At 36.3% G+C, this 21,194-nt stretch overlaps 1 protein-coding gene and 1 pseudogene across 2 annotated transcripts in view; one reads left to right on the plus strand and one right to left on the minus strand.

The window, feature by feature from the left end:
* MED13L (mediator complex subunit 13L) overlaps positions 1-21,194 on the plus strand; it is a 260,578-nt gene that overhangs the window by 84,991 nt on the left and 154,393 nt on the right. The gene's annotated exons all lie outside the window — the stretch shown is intronic.
* LOC123823691 lies at positions 14,151-14,698 on the minus strand (annotated as a pseudogene).

Raw genomic sequence — 21,194 nt, forward strand, 5'->3', positions numbered from 1 at the left:
ACTAAAGTATTCATTTGCTCACAACATGGTTTGTGAAAATCTCTGAGATGTTAACACAGTTGTAATCTTCAGGGCCACTTTAACAACTATGAATTTGTTTCCCAATATTCACACCCAAGTAAGTAGCTGTTAATAAACTTTTGTCAGTTGTGGGTTCCTATTTTCAAATCCATCTGTGATTCTTCTTAAAGGTAATTGTAATACATTTAAATCAGCTATTACTGCAGCAGTATTTTGGTCACTTTTTTCCAAATTTGTAAACTACAAGAAATTTATGCAAAAAGTCATTCCTTCCTTCCTCCAGCGAACAGTTGCTGCCTGCCTGCTATGTGCCAGGTGGTATAGTTAATAAAACACAGTCTTAAATCTGAAGGAGTTTAAAATCTCAAGAAGGGAGGTAAACATACATATCTGTCTGTAGTACTTGAAGAGCAAGCAGTGTGTTAGCAGGGTGATCCAAGTGCTCTGAGAGTGCCCTGCAGAAACTTGGGTGGGAGGAGGGGGAGGAAACTTTCTAAAGGGGGTGGTCCTTGGGTAGTGACTGAGATCTCAGACTGGGGAGAGTAAACCTAAGATGTTTGTTGGAGTCCATTGATTTCCACATTGTGTTTTGTGAATCTCTAAATTTATGACAAGATATCTATGTTTCTGTGCTTCTCCCTTCTACTTTTTTAAAACTTGTTTTATATGTTGGGAATGATACAGTAAGAATGAGAAAGCTTGGAAAGGATGGGTAGACTTTGCTGGAGCACTGTTAGGTGTTCTTCAGTAAGCTATAGGAAATGGGGAAAAGTGCATAAGGGGGAGGGGTTGGCTGTAAATGAAGGGAAAAAAACTTCACCCTAGGATATGTTTATTGATTTTAGAGAGAGAGAAAGTGGGAGAGAGAGAAACGTTGATGTGAGAGAGGAACATCCATCAGCTGCCTCCCGCACGCCCTTGACTGGGGGTCGAACCCACAACCTTTTGGTGCACAGGATGACACTCCAACCAACTGAATCACCTGACCAGGGCAGGAGGGGTTGGTTTTAGGTGGAACAAGGACGTGTCTGTGGTGATGCAAGAAAGCAGAGATGATGAGTATGGTAGTTGATGAGGTGGTAGATGTGGGATGTAGAATTTTTTCCTTCAGTGGTTTCTGTCATGGAAAAAGGAAGCAACATCATCACTTGAGAGCGAAGATAGAGGAAGAGGTGTCAGAGGTTTGTGAAGAGTGTGGAAGAAAAGAGTCTTCTAGCAGAGTAGTAAAGTGTAGGGCCTAGGGAAATGTGATTAATTCTGTATACAATGACAAGGACTCACTTAGTTGTAGTTTTGAACTTAAAGCAAGACCAGTTCATGTTGGTTTGGGATTTTGTAGTCACATTCAACTGCACAGGTTCAGGCACAGATTAGCTGGGTTGGATTTAACTAGGGTTTTGTCAGAGTATGCAGGGAACCAAGAGAGGGCCAATGGAAGGTTTATGCATAGGGATGATTAGAATGACCAGCCATAGAGTTTCATTTGGGAGAAGGCATGCAAGATAGTGAAAAGTGGTAGAACCTATGAATTTTAAGCCCCATGAGGTTTCTAGTTCTCCAAAGTTCATTGTGGCGATAGCAATTAAAAATGTAATTTTAGGGCTTAGCATTGGTAGTGAGGGTATGTTTAAATAACCAACTTCCCGCCACCAAATCAAAGTTTGTTTTGAGATTCTTCTAGTGTTCCCATTTTTTTAAAAACCCATAATTTGTAGAAATGTAATCTTTTATCCTCTTTTGTTCCCTTTTACAAACATTATTTTAATTATAACTTTGATTTACTTTAAAAGAAGTGACTGTTTTATGATGCAATTTGTGGTGACGAGAGAGTGCTTTGTATTCCTGTTGTCTAAATTGTCAGTGCCAGATTCCAGTTGGATGTGCAACGGAAATTTAGACTTCACTGATGTCGTGCATATTCTTAAACAGAAGGCTGGATGCTTGAATTGGGAAGAAAAATCTTAAAGTTGGATTGTAACTTTTTAAAAAAAACACTCATAAATGATGTATGCAGATAAGACTTCAAGATGACTGTATTAAAGAAAGAACCCGTTTTCAGGTTCTTTAGAAATTTCTTTCATATTTAAACAATAGTATATGTTAAGGAGGAACTGCTACAGCTTTGGTTGGATCCTTTAAGTTTGACTAATCAAATCTTTTGATATCTTAAAGTACATATTACTTTAAATAAAATATTATTGGATTCATTAAATTAAGATTCTGCCTCTTATTTTACACAGATTGATGTAATAGTGAGAGGTGAGAATTGCTGGACAAGGCTCCTGTAGTAGCTGAGAGTGGATGGAATCTAGTGCGTCTTCCAGGGATTTGGCTTTCGATAGGAACACAGAAAATTCATCTGTGCCAGGGTTTCTCAGTCTTGGCACAACTGACATTTTGGACTGGATAATTCTTTGTTTGAGGGGCTGTCCTGTGCATTGTAGGACGTTTAGCAGCATCTTTGGCCTCAATCTGCTAGATACCAGTAGCATACTCCATTCCTCTGTCTTGACAGTCAAAAGTGTCTTCAGAATTTGCCAGATGTTCCTTAGATGTCAGAATTGCCCAGGTTGAATACCAATGATTTATGGTAATAGAGGTGAGCCCCAGGTTCTGGTCTTTATGTAGATGTGGAATTAGGAGTCTGAGAAATTTATCTTTCAATTACTGTCCTTAGTGAAGTTAGTAGTAAGATTATGAGAGAGAGAGAAAAAGTGGCAGGCTAGGGATTATGTGAGAGATACATCTATGGTTGCCTCTCGCACTCCCACCTCTGGGGACCAGGCCCTCAACCCAGGCATGTGCCCCAACAGGATATTGAACCAGTGACCTTTTGGTTCAAAGGACAGTGCTCAATCTACTGAGCTACACCAGCCAGGGCTCGTTTTGTTTGTCTTGACTTTGGGCACATCCTACCACTTGTTCTTTCCAGAGAGCGTTTTTGTCCTTGCCTTCTGTTAAGCCTCACTTTCTTGACTTTGTGTCTTCTCCTCTTTCTTGTGCTTCATTGCCCTGATATCTAATAGTGGTAATGAAGATCCTTCTGTTGTAACAGCACCAAGTTGGGGTTGGGTATGTTTCTTGGGTGTTTTACTCGGGTTATGAGAAAGTCTAGTACTGTGTCGTGCCCCTCAGTAGTTTGTGTGTCTCTGTTATCTAGTGCCTGTCATGTTGGCCTTGTTTCTGCTTTGGACAAACTCCTTTAAACAGTATGTCACCCAAAATCCCATTGTCTCGTAATTGATTCAGTGCTGTGACAGTTGTATGTAATATTTACATTTTAGTAATGTTTTTCTAAGGTCCAATTTTGATCTCTTTGATTGGAGTCATAGGACATCTTGTTTCTGTCACACTTTGAGGACTCCTTCAGGCTCTTTTATGCTTTCTATGGCTTTTATTTCAGAGGGTGGGTTTCCTGCACTTCTTCTCCCCTTGCCTGTAATATCTGGTGGGTTTCCATTTTGGATTATATTCTTTCAATAAGTATTTGAGTGTCTATATTATATACCCGACACTTGTTTTTTCCTCCCTTGTACAATCATTATTGGAATTGTTTTAAACAAAGCATTGTCTTTTCAGGGGTGGTGAAGAAGAGAATTCTTATTTTAATTTGCATCTTGCTTTGAATCATCCCTACGTTCAAAGTAAGATAATAAGACTTTATAAAACAGGAAGACTTCCAGAAAGCATCTGGCAGGATTAAATAGTTTTATATGTAGAGTTAGTTGGAGTCTGCAGGCTTACAGGTTGTCCTCATTTAAGACATGTTCAGTTTTCTTATCTTCCTTCTGGTTGGAGGCCAGGGATTAAGTGGTGAAGGAGCCTAATATTTGTACCATTTAATTTGTTCATTCAGTCAGTCAGAAAAATGTTTATTAAGCACCAGGTACTACTGTTCTGGGAATTAAATAAAGAGATATGTTACTTCTATTTAGTACTGTACTCTTATTTTCATGGCTAATTTACCATATTTTTAGGACTGTAAGATGCACTGGACCATAAGATGCATCTAGGTTTTAGAGGAGGAAAATAGGAAAAAAATTTTGAAGCAAAAAAAAAGTGGTAAAATATTTAATAACCTCACTCTACCACCCTCCCCCACAGTGAACCAGGCAAGCTACATTCAGACTGTAAGACACACCACCCTTTCCCCAAATTTAGGGGGTGTGTCTTATAGGCCAGAAAATACGGTGGTTAAATCTTTGTAACATTTAGGATTTTGTATTTGAATAAAAAGTTCTTCATTTTAAACTTTGAAAACTACATTCCCATATGGCTATTTGTTTTATACTTTGAACAGGTAGAGAGCACAAGATTAGGTTGGTTTGATAGGTGATGGAGACTTGGTAGTGTATGTAGTTTATATGGTCCATGAAAATTCCATGTGAATTAGTATAAAATATTAGATGATTTGGTAAGTTACGTTTTTTTTAAGCTAACATTTTATCTCGAGTATTTCAGGTGTGGTGAAATGTCTAGAAAATGTCATATCTTTGAATAAACATCATTAAATAAATTCTTTTGTCAGTTCATATGGATTTTTATAAAATATAGCCCATCAATCCCAGGCATGAAAAGCAGTATTATAGCTATTAGCATGATCAATACACATCAAAAGAAAATGTTAGCAGTGAAGCAATAATGAATAAGAAAATCAAGAAAATGAAAATCCAGGTGACTAAAAGAACACACTGGAGTATGTACATAGGCTTACACAATTTTTTTTAAGGTAGCTACATTTAAATGGTCACCATTTGATAGTATAATTTATAATTGTGTCCTAATGGGATATACAGAATATGATGAATCAATCTTTGATACTTCAAAGTGATCTCTACATGAAATAAGTACTTATATGGCCCTTACTAAAACAAGATTTTTAGAAGTATAAATATTGTGGGGGAAAATTTGTCCTTCAAATCTGTAAGTCAGCATAAGTCTAAAAAGGAAAAATGAATGATACATAATATCTTTTTGGGCTGTTGATTGTGACATTTGTATAATGAAGTGTTATGCCATTAACAGGCTGGCATATAATTTGCTTCCTGTTTTTTTGTTTTTGTGGTTTTTTTGTTTGTTTGTTTGTTTTTTTTTTAAATCAGATATTTAGCTCTGGCTGGTATGGCTCAGTGGATTGAGTTCCGGCCTGCAGACCAAAAGGTCACCAGTTGGATTCCCAGTCAGGGTACATGCCTGGGTTGTGGGCCAGGTCAGGTTCCCAGTAGGGGGCGCAAAAGAGCCAACCACACATTGATGTTTCTCTCCCTTTCTTTCTCCCTCCCTTCCCCTCTGTCTAAAATAAATAAATAAATCTTTTAAAAAATAAAATCTTTTTAAAAATTAGATATTTAATCTGCCTTTATTTGAGGAATACTTTTTCATGTATTAAAAACATCATAATAATCTTACTGTGCCAACAATTTTACACCTTATGCCTTTTTCTAACAGAAATTGAGATATATTCTCCTGTGTAAGACCATTTACTCTTTCAGGGAGTTTCTTTATGGTCTGAGTTTTCTTTTTAATCCATTTTCATATCTATTTATTTATCTTTACAAACTCATCTTTAGTCTTCTGTCTCTTTAAAGTCATTTTAAAGCATAGCCTCGTTCTTAAATATTTAAGTCTAGAGTGCCCTATTATTTTTGTGATGTAAATTCATGGGGTCATGTATGAAAAATTTTATCTTAATACTTAAAGTCAAAGCATGAAAAATTTGACCCCTAAAGAGTAATTTTCATGAATTTCCCATAGAGTGAAAATAAATTATTGGGGGATCACCATTGAGAATGTGGTAATAAATTTTCCTACTGAAAGATATATATTGATTTTTTTGATCCCCCTCTTGACTCATTTGTTCAACAGATATTTATTTAGGGCTCAGTTTGTGCCAGTCACTGTGCTGTAAGCACTGGGGAATATAGTGGCATGTACAAACAAACTTGAACTTGCAATTTTTAAATTTGGGCTGTGGTTGGGGGGAGGGTGGATAAACATTAAAAAAATCACATAAATAGCCCTGGCTGGAGTGGCTCAGTGGATTGAGTGCCACTGGCCTGCAGACCAAAGTGGCATTGGTTTGATTTTTGGTCAGGGAACATGCCTGGGTTGCAGGCTGGGTCCCCAGTTGGTGCGGGGTGGCAGGGGGCGTGTGAGAGGCAACCACACATTGATGTTCCTCTCCCTCTTTTCCTCCCTCTCTTCCTCCCTCTCTCTCCTCCCTCTCTTCCTCCCTCTCTTCCCCTCCTCTCTCTAAAAATAAATAAACTCTTTTAAAAATCACAAATAAATGAAAAAAATTTAAACTAAGCTAAGTATAGCAATTGTGAACTCTGGTAACATAGAGATAATATGGGACTTAATAAAAGGAAAGGAGTAATCTGAGGACGTCATTTGAACTGAGATGTGAAGTAAGATACATGTAGATGCAGAATTGAAGTAGATGAAGAGAGGAATGACAATATTCTGTGACAGAGAAGGCAGCATTTCTAGGTGACAGGAGGTTTGGTAGATTCCAGGAATGAAAGAAGACCAGTGTGGCTCTGCTGGAGAGAGTGCCTGTGGGTATGGTCATTACTTAAGCAGTGGAAACTTCTGACATGAGTGAATGACCAGAAGTAAACATAACCTGAAGTATGTATTAGTACAGGGCAGTCTTTGAAGTGTATACTAGCTATATCCTATATTTAAGGCATTTAAAATTAATTTTTTGCTGGATTTGTAGTTTTAAATTCTTGTGTATTCTATTACAGTTGTCCTAATTTTTCCCCTTTGCCTTCTTCCGCCCATCCTACCCATCCCTGCTCCCACAGTCAATCCCCACACGGTTGTCCGTGTTCATAGTAGCACTATTTATAATAGCCAAGTGTTGGAAACAGCCTCAGTGCCCATCAGTAGATGCATAGACTACACGACTCTGGTACATTTACACAATGGAATATAATTAATTCTTTACCTAGGCTTTAAATTCTGCTTCTTGGTGTTTCTTTATAACTCACAACCATCTTACAAATGTAAATTGAGGTGGGCAAAGTGACATTGGTTAGCAGTTTTATCACCAATCTGAGGTTCTATGTATAATTGTCAGTGTATCTGTATTGAAGCTGTAGTAGAAAACTAGTGCTTTCTTCTTTGGCACATGTGACTGAGAGTGGGAGATAATGTCTGAAGCCTGTAGCTGAATAGCCATCTGCTTAAAGTGTCTGTTTTTAAATGTAACAACTCATGTCACATCAGTCAGAAGAGGCTCTTGCAGCTGCAACAGCCTCCCTTTTGCTTAAATAAATAAATAAACTGTTTCTCGTTACTATTTTATTGCTCTATTTCTTAGTCTTTTTGTTATTGGCTTTTTTCCTTTTGTAGACAGACACACGGATTTGGGTTGAGGAAATTGAATTGTTTATAGACAGGAGGGGTCAACTCATTAGTGAATGAATGATGTGACACCTCCAATTTGAGTAAGCTGCCCCTAGTATGTGAATTAGTAGCACCTTCTGCTACCTCTGCAATAGCTTTTGCTAGTTTGTATTATAATTGGTTGTATCTGTTTCCTCTATAGTTTATAGGCTCCTTTTAAAGGAGGGGCTATGTCTTTGTCATTAATCCTCAGGATCCAGCTCCTATATTTACCGAATATTCAGTAAATATTTATTGAATGTAATTGTTTTATCTAGTTTCTGATTGATATTTTTAAGAGCAGTAATATGGGTTCTCATGTTAATTTAATTACACACAAAGAACTTGGGGGTTAGTAGTGGAGGTTGCTCAAGAGGTGATAGGTGTTTTCAGACTCCTAGGTGTTCAGATTGCATTCTCCTGAGGCCCTGGGTACGGCCCAGAACTGCTTCTGGAGCTGCTACTGGAGGGATTCAGTGCGGGTCTGTTTTTATCCATTTTATTCTGGGGGCTTGACAGTGGCCAGGATTCTGCTTTAAAGGTTTGCAGACTAAGGATCTAGTTCCTACAGATGATAGCCAAGACCCCAAGTTGCTAAATGACTTGTCCAGTTTCAGACAAGCAAGCAGTCTCCCATTGCTTTGCTCTGTGCTGTCCCCTGCTGTACCATGGTGCTTCTGGGGTGTTTGTTGCAGTGCTTAAAAACCTTTTGAACAGTAAGAGGTGGCCCCTATTGTGATGCTTCATGGTTCATATACATTGTTTTATGTTGACTAAGTTTGTTTCATGCAATAGCATTGAAATGTATGTTGGGAAAAAAACAGGGCAATTGAAAAGCCTTACTGCTTAAAAATTAATTGTCACTATTTTTAAACTATAGGGTCTGGCAGAAGTAAAGCCTGCTTGAGTATGGTTGGTAGGATAATAATATGTGTGTAATAATTTATAGTTTTAATTTGAACATTTTACCTAAAATGTCATATGGTGCGCTTGAGTTGTGATATTGTTATGTTACAGAATTACATGCTCATGATTTTGTAATAAAAAGGGGGCATTATTTGTGCCGGACCCTGTATTAAATAAGTTAATGAACACTTATTTGGGACTTCTATATTTCTTTGTGAAAAATGTGACATTTCTGTCAATTTTACTATAATGAAATATGACCTGATATTGATGATTTGAATTGTAATAGAATTATTGGAAAACTCAGCAGTAAAAATGATATAAATTATTTTTTAGTTTATGTTATTTTTGTTCCTGTGCAAATAGTGGATTAATGTTCATGAAAAATAAATCACAGAGTTTGCATAACTGATTCCATAAGTGTAGTAATCGTTAGGACCACATTAGCTTTTTATTATTTCACACTGATGCTTTTACATAAGGAACGGGATGTGGCACATTATAACTCTTTCCTCTTGAGAATCACCTAGTGTAGAGTTCAATATTTACTCTGAAAAGCAAGAGAAGCAGTTATTATGGAATTAAAGTATAGATGCTGTACATATGATCTATCAATAACTTTATATATTTGCATGTATTTGAAAACACGATAGTCTGTATAATTCTTTCCAGACAGTTAAATATACCTGTGTATATTCTTTTAATATTACAGCCTTTTCACAGATGTCACCTTACAAAACAAGGTATCAGATTGGTGGTTTATTTTTTTTTTCTTTAAATCTCCAAAATCCAATTAAAATATACACTTAAAGTATACAGAAATGTTAACTCTAAGTTAAAATGATAAGAAATGAATTATGGAACTTAAAAAAATTACCTGTTCACCTCCTAAGTCTACTTGTATATAAAACTAATAAGAGAGGAAATTGTATTGTGGGATTATATAGACCTGAGTGGATTTAAAGTGGAGTTCATATCCATCCTGCTTCGTTTTCTGTCCACTTGGTTAAAATGTATTCTGGCACTCTCTGGGCAGAGAGCCAATACTAAAATAAACGCATACTATCAAAACAGTTTTTGTAATGTCTACATGAGCTTGGAGATTGGGATCTTCATTTGTTGGACGTATAATCTCAAAGCTTCTACTTTGACCCTGTTGTATCCAGTGACACAGAAAAGAGAACTCATTTCTTTCAAGAAGTTTCTAAATAAATATTATGCTATCGATTTTTAACTTTTACATGTTGCCCTTCCTTTAAAACTTAGAAAAACCCAATAAAGAAAATTCTTTTGTAGTAATGGTAATGGGTTTTTTGTTGTAGTTGAAGAAAGTAGACATGAAATTTTTTTTTACTTTCTTAGAGAAATGAAATCTTAAGAACTATTGGCTGATGATTGACATGCCTTGTTAAATTTCTGTGTTTTGCATAGAATAGAAAAAAATTGAATCCAAATGAACCACTCACTAGCCATGTGATTTTGGAAATACTACTTTAGCTTTTTGTGTCTTAGTGTCCTTATTTGTAAAATTGGTGTATTAATAGTACTTACCTCATAGGATTATAAAAATTATTAAATGAGATGATGTATTTAAAGTGACATAGTAAATGTCCAGTAATTGTTAATCATTATCAATACTATCAAAATGCTAGTCACATGACAGTTCTTCGTGTCATTACACCATTTCACCTCTAATTTACATCTGCCATTTTGTTGGTGTTACATGTTCCTTCTTATGTGCAAATGTTGACTCTTTTGTGGGGTAGGTAGAAGTGCAAGAGGGTATAGAGGGGATCAATGGTGAGGGGGGAAAAGGAAAAAACCTTTTAGGAATATCCTCTCTTAGAGTGCATCTTATATTCTTGTTCTCTTTCCTTTTGATTCTAAAGAATATCATGCATTTATTTAAATAACTCCAAATCTGACTTTGCTTTGCCTATTACAATATTTCTGCATACATACACATGTGATTGTTGTTTATACGTTTGATGCTTTGATACTCATATATAAAGAGAAGGCTGGCAGTTGGAAACGTGGCCTGCAGTGTATAGCATACCCTCCTTAACTTACACTAATGCTTACTTAGAATTAACATCACTTCTCTCCTGTCATAGGCATTAAACTTAAGTTTGGCCTATTAAAACTCCTTCTCAGGAATTGGAGGCTCTTCACATTTATACTGTGCTGCCTTTAATTTAGTATTCTTTTATTAATTTGGAGTAAAAAATAGTATCTTAATGGATGTCTTATGTATAATGTATGTTTCATTAAAAAATGCAAGTTATAGCTTACTTTTGCTGGAAAATATAGTTGGAGACAGATTTAGTACCACTGCAAAACTAAAATTAAAGTCGATGAACTTGAACCTTAACATGTTGCTAATAGTAATACAAACGTAAAGAATTTCACTATTTTTTAAAGAAATAAAATCATGACAATTGTTTACAGTAACAGATTGAAGAAAAATTCTTATAAGTAAAGGTTTAAGGAAAACCATTCAAGAGTGACTTGTCTATAGAAACATGGAAATAATTGATATGCAGAAATCTTTCCTCTATTCAATTGAATAAAAAGTAATTGGACTGTAAGTTTACATGTATATTACAATAATGGAAATATTTTAATTTTTACTTGTTGCCTTACTATTTTAAGCATAAGAATATATGTATAATTACATATCTTTGATCATTTTATTAAAATGAAAGAATGAATGCTTGGAACTGAGAATCAATATGTTTGTTTTAGTCTTTTGAAGGACAAAAAATATTCTCTGACTAGGCGCAGTAAAGAATAATTAATATGTCAACAGTTTCAAGTTTGATTGTTTTATGTAAGTCTTAGTTATAGATAAGTGTGAAGCAGGCACTTATTTGAGACGTGTAGCAAAATGGTGCTCTGACAGTTAAATGAACCTCAGCATTGCCCACAGTACTTCATAGGGTCAGATAAAAAAGCTTCTCCTATTTCAAGCTGTAAACATTTTCATGAGCAAATATGAAATGTGCATACTGTGACTGAATTATGGTAGATTTGTTCTATCTAGCCTATTGGCCTTCTTTCATTAAATTAATTTAAAGTAAACATGGGATTTGGAAGTATTCAAAGCCTAAAAAAGAGTATTTTTCCCAAAAATATTACTTGTAAAAGTTGAATACTTATTTTCTTTGGTTAGAATTAAGTATCTATCTTTTAATAGGTTTTAAAAAGTAAAGGTTAAGAGTCTGTGTATTTTTATGCAATGTTGGTACTTTACACATTATTTTATTGAACTAGTAATACTGCACAAACTTTCCATTCTTCAGTACAGCAATTCTTTAATTATCTGACATCTTCAGAGAATGAGTCATTCAAAACAGTGGTTTCTGGATAAGGTGAGCTTGAACTGACAGCATTGGAAAAACTAATTTAAAAAAAAGTAGAATTTTCTCCTGAAAGTATACTGACTAGAATTAGCTTTTAACAGTTTTTTATTGGGAGGTGGGAAGATGACTCTGCTTTATCTTTGTTAATGCCACTAATTGGCCTTGACAATACCAGAGTCCTAGGTCCAGGCTTATGGCTGGGGTAGGGATCCAATCAAGAGAAGGTTATAGGTAAATACAATAATTAAGAGCAGGGGCTTTGGAGTCAAACTGGAGTTTAAATCCCATTCCTTCTGGGTACCAGCCGTGCGACTTTTGACACCACTAAATTTCTTTTTCTTTGTAAACTGGGGAATTAGAGTCATAATAATACTTCATTGAATTTGAGGATTACATGAGTTTAGTACATAGAAATCACTTAGCACAGCACTTAGCTCATAGGAAACTAAGTATAAGCTGTTGTTAATGTTAACCACTATTTCTGCTACTGCTACAAGAACAAAGCTCTGGGCAGCTATTACTTTTCTTGTTGTTATGTCTGCTATTAATTTAGTTTTCCTTTCACTGACATTAATATATGTATGCGTATTAGGTTTTCTCTTTTCTGTTTTTAATGAAGGGGTCATTTGTTTCTTTTGATCTGCATGTTGTCCACTTGGGGAAGGACCTGTGAGACCATGGTGTAAGTAAACCTTCATTGTGCTTGTGGACAAATGTACTAGGTGCAAAAGGAAGAATTAAGCTAAGTACTCTTTGAATATTAAGTTTTTCTGTTTGTTTACAAAATTTCCTGCAGTAAGGGAAGTGGGTTAAAATAGAAGCAGATGTTTTCTGCTTCTGGTTTGTTTCTTTCAGGAAGAGAGAAACAGTTGCCTCCCGTGGGGATGTGCCATTGGACTATTGACCATTATTTCTTCTAGGAGACTGAATTTAACTTGCTTTTGGCCTTTAAGTGTTCATAGCTCTTACCTTTAATTCTTTATTGTATGGATAAAAACAGATTTTTGATATTATAGATGTATATAACTATCATAGAAATCAATTGCTTCTGGTTCTCTTTTTTTAATTTAAAGATTCTCTAAAATTTATTTTTAGAGAGGAAGAAAAACATCTATGCACGAGAGAAACATCAATTGGTTTCCTGTTGCCCCATCCCCAGTGGGTACCTGCCCTGCAACCCAGTCATGTGCCCTCACTGGGAGTCAAACTGGTGACCTTTAGGTTTGCAGGACGATGCTCAACCCACTGAATCACACCAGTCAGGGCTGGTTCTCTTTTCTGTTAATTTATGTGTGGTGGTGGAGATGGGGAAGGTGGGAGATTTGTGGTAGCTGCCAGTCACAAGTACACTGAGCCTTCTCTTGCCACCCCCATAGTAGGGACAATAATGACTATCGTATATTGGATCCCTACTATGGAGGTGGCACTTCAGCTTCCTTTGTTCCATTGTGTGCCTTTTAGCTGGTGCCCTAGTCTCTTGGCAAATGTGGGACTGGAGAAAGATGGTTGATCTTTTCTTTCAGGTACTCCCTCTCCCCGAATGGCAGTAAGTTCTGTGTACAGTGAGAAAATAAGATTCTGACCAGGTTATTCCTTCTTTCAGTAGGAATATTAATAATAGCTAACATGTACTGTGTAATTGCTGTTTGATATCACTGTCCTAATTATGTTATATAGCAATGTAATCTTTGAACAACTCTTTGATGTTTGTATTGTCATTTTTTGTTTAAACAAATGAACTAAGGCTTACAGTGGTTTAGTAACTTAGCTCTGTCTGTACAATACATGATTTAGCTGGAGCTGGAATTCAAGTTTCACAGACTGAGGTTTCTCTTTTTCAGTTTTTAAAATTCTTTTTATCCCCTTTAATGAAAAATTTGGAACCGCTGAAAAGCTAGGTAGATATTATACCGAACACTGCACATGCTGCTCACCTTTGCCAGGTTTACCTTATATATTTTTTTCATGAAAGTTTTTAAACAAGTCTTATAAATAATGAAATTGCTTTTTTAATAAAAAATTGTATTCACTTAGAAATATTCAGAATGTCAACAAAACAGCTACAACTTTTTTTTTTTTTTGGAATTACAGAGTGGTATTCAGTTAACAGAACAACAGTTATTTTGTATAAGCTGTATCAGAGACAGCTGAAGATGAAAAAACTACCATCCCCACACATAACTAATTTGTGCTGTGCACCAACCTGAACCTGCTTTAAACTTCCATGCCAGTGTACAACCCCCATACTGTACCAGGCAAGGTTAGTGGCTATTGAAAATACCACCAGGACAGGGCTATCTAAAGACACATTCGGTAGTGTGTTAACTATACAAAAAAAGACACTGTACAGTTTAAAAACAAATCTTAAACAGCCTTACCTTTCAATTTTTTCTTTAAAAGGAGTGAGTTGTGTACAGGGGGGTTAAATGCCTTATAGACAAGGAAAAACACTGCACTAGAACGAACTTATTCATCATCTTCATCTTCCTCCTCCTCCTCTTTCTTGCTTTTTTCAGCCTTGACAACTCCGTTTTTTGCAGCATCAGGCTTTCCTTTAGCTTGGTATGCAGCAATATCCTTTTCATATTTCTCCTTCAGCTTAGCAGCCTTCTTTTCATAAGGCTGCTTGTCATCTGCAGCAGTGTTATTCCACATCTCTCCCAGCTTCTCTGCAGCATCAGCGATGGATAGGCTGGGATGCTCTCCTTTGATTTTTGGGCGATACTCAGAACAAAACAAGAAAAAGGCTGAAGGAGGCCTCTTGGGTGCATTGGGATCCTTGAACTTTTTTGTTTCCCCTTTAGGAAGAATATAAGTTTTCATTTCTCTTTCATAACGGGCCTTGTCCGCCTTTGCCATATCTTCAAATTTTCCTTTCTCTTGAGCAGACATGGTCTTCCACCTCTCTGAGCACTTCTCAGGAAACTTGGAGAAGTTGACTGAAGCATCTGGGTGCCTCATCTTGTGCTCCTCCGGCAAGTTTGCACAAAGAAAGCATATGATGACATTTTGCCTCTTGGGCTTCGTAGGGTCCTTTGCGCATGTTTAATTACTTTTCCTCAGCGAGCACAGAGTCCTCCAGTGCCTGTCCGGCTTGCGCTTGCCCCAGCGCTGTCTCTGTGGTGCTCAATGTACTGCAATGGCTGTAAATAATGAAATTTCTTATTTCAGTATGCATCTTTAAAAAATTAGAGCATTTTTTTATATAACCACACTGTTCTGTTCACACATTTTGTTTGCTTATTGCTCTTAGGTGTTTTTTGATGTTGAACAACCTTCTCTCCTTCCCTTCTTTTTTCTGTACCAGTGGGTTTTGAAAAGAGTGGGTCCTGTGACTCCAGATTCTTACCTAGGATACCCTTCTGCTTTCTGAGGGACCAGGACAGGGTAAATGTCAAGAAGAAGGCAAAAGAGTAGGAAGTCCCTGAGGTATTGTATAAAATGTAGCTTGCATTTTTTGAGGGGTAGACACATGCTGGAAGTTGAGGAAACTTTACCTACCTGCAGACAGACTGTGACAGTTTAATCACCCATTTCCCAGCAGAGCAACACACACACATACACACACGAGTATCTTTTTATTACCGCTCTCATGTTAGAAAGGTATGAACCATTGTTGCTAGTAAAGTTTATTTAGGTATGGAAACAATATGATTATGCTAGAATAAGAATGCTAAAAATAATTTCCGACTTTGAAAAATGTTTATTTCTCTTTCATTCGTCAGACATATACTGAATATTTACTCTTTTCACAGCCATTTTGAGGCTTTATAAGAACATTCTGTTTATAGCAAGTTTATAATCCAGTAGGGGAGAGAGAACCTTCGTGAGACAAAATACACTCCATTTAAGATGGAGGTGGAAGTGCTTCAAGGTAGTGAAGGGAGAGGGACTGCTTCTAATTGAGTGTATAGGGGAGTGGGGGGAGATGGTGTTTGAATGGTCCAACTAAAGAGAATTTGACATTCGGGTGTCTTGGGCAAAATGAAGGAGGCACATAGCAGTATAGAGTTGAGAAAGCATAAGGAATAGAAACTGAGTGTTAATGCACTTGAGTGTCCTTAGAGCTGGGAAATGTCTTTCTGAAAGACCTGCATTACCTCTTGCTTCTCTGTCTCCGTGTTTTTGCCTTTAACTTTCACCCTCGTGAATGCTAATAATAGCATACATGGTTGTGCCTGGCTCCTGTTACAGCCACTATAGGCAGAAGGCATCATTTTGTTTTCCGACATTTTGGTTAATTCTAATTTTCTAAAATTTGCTGCAGATTTGTTCCTGCAATTAGATCTGTTGTAATGTGGCTTCTTGATGCTCAGGTTCAGCCACTCAATAGGGTATATTACACTCACATTTTCCTAAAGGCCATATATAATACAGTTTCACTGTGTTTTATTCCAAAGTCAATGTAACAAAGGAATTCCACTGTATATGTTTATTGCTAAATTTCTGTCATTACCTCTTGCTAATGTAGTTTCTTCATGATTCCTTTTAAAAATATTTGTTTTAATTAAAGAAGCATTTTATAGACAGGATGTGAAGAAACATTTTCACTTGAAGCATTTAACAGTTCTAACATTTCTATAGTGACTTAAGACATTTCTGATCTCTTAACCAATTATGTATGAAAATTGGCTTCTTAATGAAGACCTGTTTAAAACACATTTCTTTTGAATAATAGTGTTATAACCAAACATCCCCTCCCCCGCCCCTCCAGGTGATTCTGGTTGCCGTAAGTCTAAGATGAAATTTAAATTATGGACCCAGTTTATTCTTACGACTTTAGTTTTCTCATTTTTTTTAACAGTAAGGTGATATGTTGGACCTGTGGGGAGTGGAGCAGAGGAAGTATAAAGTTGAATAACAGTAATGACTACCATATATTAGGTCCCTACTGTGGGTCTAGGATAGTACCAGATGCTTTACATATATTAGCTCTGATTCTCAGAGCAATTAATAGTGGTACAGGTTGAAAAAGGAAACTTGGATCGAAAGAGGTAAAGACCTGCCTAAGACTCACAACCAGAAAGCAGCAAATCTGGCTTTCAAATCTAGATCTACCTAATTTCAAAGCTTACGTATTTCCATTATTCTTAAGTGCCCATAAAGTAAGTTTTCACTATCTTCCTGGCCTTAGAGTCCTGCAAACATTTAACAATAAAAGTTAGGAAATTACCAGTGGGAGAGCAGTGTGCTTTAATTCTGTGGGATGTCAGAGAAATAATAGATGATCCTGAGCATCAGCAAAACTTATGTGGGGGGCGGTCAGTGAAATTTAGCTGGAGAGTAGAGGTACATTAAAGGAAGAGCAGGAGATGAGACCAGGATGGATGCTTGGGCCTGATTGTGTGAGATGTGGGGTGCCAGCCCGGTGAATTAAGGCTTTCTCACCTCACTTATTCTAGAAATCTGGTTTACTAAATGATGACAATATCTAGTTGTTGATAAGAAGACTAGAAATCACCTTATTTTTGCCTTCTCAGATTTCTTTTCAATCCTTTGTTTTAATAATTTGAGCATGTTGTTAAGTTGTTAGGGTTGAGCATGTGTCTAGTTGATAAGCTGGTTCTACTGTAAGTGAAGGTAGGATCTGGCCTTAGGCAGACACAAGAGGACTAGACACTTGGTGGCTTGTTGCATGTTGTGTGAAGTTAATGTTTGGTGACACAGGCTGCATGGTCAGCCAGAATGAGAGGTTTGGCTTAAGGCCATACTGGTACAGCAGCGATCTCAGCATCATCTCTGATTCCAATTAGATCTTTGCAAAGATTTTTGCAGTTAGAGCCATTTTTTTTTGACAGCTAAGTCTCTCCATGTGCACATTTATTAAATATATAAAGTTAGGGTTTGGGGGGGCATATAATCCAATTCAAGGGAAATGAGTCACTACTATAGTCAGTTTATGTCAATTATGTCGCTACTGTAGTCAATTTATGTTACTACTTCAGTCAGTTTTAAAAATGTAATGATCAGAGGCCAAAAAAGAACTGTTATACCTCTCTCCCCCACTCTTTTTGCCTTCCTCTTACCCCTTTCACCCCCCCCCCACCTTTACTCCTTTGAAGTGTATTTTCTCATCCATTTGCTACTTTATTTTATTTTATTGCCAGCTAGTTCCAGGCTCTATGGAGACATATGAAAGGAACCTAACATTTCCCACTCACTCATCTCTTAGCTAAACTGTCCTCACTGCCTGCTATCTCTGTGCCTTTCTTCATGTTGTTTCCTCTGCTTGGGTCCTCTCTGTTGTCCGCTGTCTCCTTAATGTCTCTCTTTCCTGATTTGGATTATTACCTGTTTTTCAAGGTCTGATCAAATAGAGTTGGAGAATCTGACATTTAAAAACTTCTTTCACAAATATCAGATGTTGATCTTTAAGTTGCTTATTTATTCAGTCACAAACCATTGGACTTTTTGGACATACCTTTAATTCATAAAGCTAGCTCTCTTTGTGAAATAAAAATTATAAAGTGAAAACATGGGTCACAGATAGAATCACAAATGAACCAAACATATTTATGGATTATCTGAAATATGTGGACTTCTTTTTTAGAGTTCTTAGGGGTGCATATTTAACAATAGGACATGATTGCCAAATTCTGGGCAGCTCCTTTGATGATCCTTTGATTTATAGGAGTGTATTGTACTTATTGTACAATATATAGCTAACTATATGATAAGACATGACAAGTTTTATAACATAAGCATAATCAAGAATGCCTTGAGAAGTCAGGAGAGAGAAATTAATCTCATTTGAGGAATATGAGGGAAGTTTTATGGAAAGCGTGGCATATTAGCAAAGATGGGAGCAAGGTGTCCCATTCCAGGTACGTGGTACAGTACATGAACAAAAGTGTGAGTGTATAGGGTATGTTTAAAGTCTCTAAAATGACTTGCTAGTGGGTGGGAACATACAGACAGAAGGAGGCACCCAGAGAAAACCTAACAAATAGGTGGGGAAAAGAAAAACAGTTCTAAGGTCATTGAACTTTATTTTTAGGTAGTAAAAAAATTTTAAACAATGGAGCGACATGATCAGAGCGGTGTTTTATCAAGATAACGGGAAATGGTGAGAAGAATGGATCAAAGGCAGTAAATTTGGAACACATTTTTATGGGAAGCTGATGGGGAGTAAAATATTTCAAAATGTGGTATTGATTGTCTAGAATAGATAGTGTATTCAGTTCTCTACCTTCTCAAGAAGGTACCGTAAATTCCAGTACTTCCCCTTCCTTTTTCTGTCCTCTACCCAAGATAACAAAATCAGAGTAAGCTTTTATTATTATGTATTTTATATAGTAGTATATATTAAAATATATTATTATATATATTTTAAAATCCAGGGTGGTTTTAGGTACAAATGCAGAGCAGGTTAGTGAGCAGACATAAATAAATAAGCAAACAAGTTTTTGGTACAGATCATCAACCTGTTACATCATTTCTTTGTTTATTTTATTTTTAAGTGGTCACTATATAAAGCACTTTTTTGCTATTGACATAAGAATTTTTCAGACTTTATTCCCTCTTTTTCTCTTTTTGAGCTGCCTGTGGTAGCTCTCATTTTGTAGGAGAGAAATGTAGTCCACATTTTTAAAGCTTCACCAGCAACAAATTATGTAAATAATTTTATTGCATAATTCCATAAAAATGTATGTAGTATTCTTTTATAAAACAAGTATAATTGTAGAGGGAAGAGTTGAGAGTTACTAGCACACTGAGAAATTAAATAAATAACTGGAGTTCCTTTAATACTTTTTTCTTTCTCTCTTGAACCTTCATGTAATCAAATAAATGAATGTGTGTGTATCTGCGTACATATGAGTGAATGAAAACAAATGACTTTTAACACTTAAATCACTCCTGGCAGCTTGAAAAAATCCATCTTTTAGCAGTGTATTTAATGATTTCATGTTACTCAACACCAATAATATTAATAGGGTAGTTTCTTAGATTAAGGAATCAGTTTTATGTTGCCAAATTTGACAAATGTATTGAAGTGAAGTGTTGCATTTAGTATGTGAAATGATTAATGATATCAGGGCTTTCGTAGAAAAAGGCTATTCTTTACATTTCTAGTAGGAAAAGGGAAAAAAAGCTGTTTTTGATAACTTTGATTGACTACCTTTTCTTCACTTTTGTCAAAATCTGACTATTATATTGCATTAACCACTCTTTTTCTATAGTACAAGCTTTTTAAATAAGTGCAGCATTTGCATAGTAAATAGTTGTTGAATATTGTTTAAATGGGTATATGTCTTATTGTCTCTAAGGGTATGGGCCCAGGGGTGTAACTATTTTTCTTATTTCTCTAATACCTTCTTGTACATAGTAGGCACATCATAAATATTTGAAAGTTATCTTTGTTGTAATAGGTAAATATTTGATACATTTTGTCTATCCTTAGACTATTGCCACTCTTCTTGAGTTGGTGCTATTGAGAGAATTTAAAGTAATTTTAATCAAAATTTAGAGTAATTTTCTTGCTAGCACTTTTAAAAACTTCTCTTGTCACAAATACGAAAGGATTTTTTTTTTCTTATTTACTGAATTGTTTAACTATTGCAGAGATTCTGGAACCTGCTGTTAAAACTTCTTACTATTGTGTTGGGAACTTTTCAAGTTTTCCTTCAGTAAGCCTAGACTAATTGGTAAACTACTCTAAACAGTTACTCAGGAACTACTATACGTCAGTTACTTTGAAAACCACATAGCAGCAGGAGAGAACATAGAAGAATCTCAGGGCTGGAAGGGAACTTCAAAAGGTGAGCCAGGTCAAGCATACAACTGCCCTGGGACTCAGCTCCAGAAAATCCATCTAAAGTTGTTTTTCAGCCTGTGATAAGGAAATCTTTGTATGTATACTATAGTTTCCCTTTCCTTTTTTACTATTTATATATTTTTAAAGAATTTATTTATTTATTTTTAGACAGAGGGGAAGGGAGGGAGAAAGAGAGGGAGAGAAACATTGATGTGTGGTTGCCTCTTGTGTGCCCCATACTGGGGACCTGGCCTGTAACCCAGGCATATGCCCTGACTGGGAATTGAACCTGTGACCCTTCAGTTTACAGGCCAGCACTCAATCCATGGAGCCACACCAGCCAGAACTTGTTTCCCTTTCTTAAAGGATACATAGTGATGTGCATAGAGGTTAGTTGTCAGTATTCTTTGATTCAGACAGGTATTAATTTGTTGATCTGTAGATGATGGTGATAAACCAATTTTATTTAAATGACCATATGAAGATAATAGAATTATAATATGAATTTAGTGTACAGAGATGTGCTCTGCAATGCTGTGTTGTTTGACAACCTATCTGGGTGTCGTGGTAGATACACGTAACTACCTTTGTAAGTGTAATGGGATGAGTTAAGTGGGGCAACTACAGGGCAGAAGCACTGCATTGGTGCCATGAAGTTCAGCTTGAAGTGGTAGAGCGCAGAAGTTGACTGGTAGAGAGCAAATAACGAAATCCCTGAGATATGTTAGCATGCAGCAGTCAGACTACTTATGTGC

Source organism: Phyllostomus hastatus, unplaced genomic scaffold (assembly GCF_019186645.2).
Source record: "Phyllostomus hastatus isolate PE091 unplaced genomic scaffold, TTU_PhHast_1.1 phas_contig_1162, whole genome shotgun sequence".
In the NCBI taxonomy this organism is placed as follows: domain Eukaryota; kingdom Metazoa; phylum Chordata; class Mammalia; order Chiroptera; family Phyllostomidae; genus Phyllostomus; species Phyllostomus hastatus.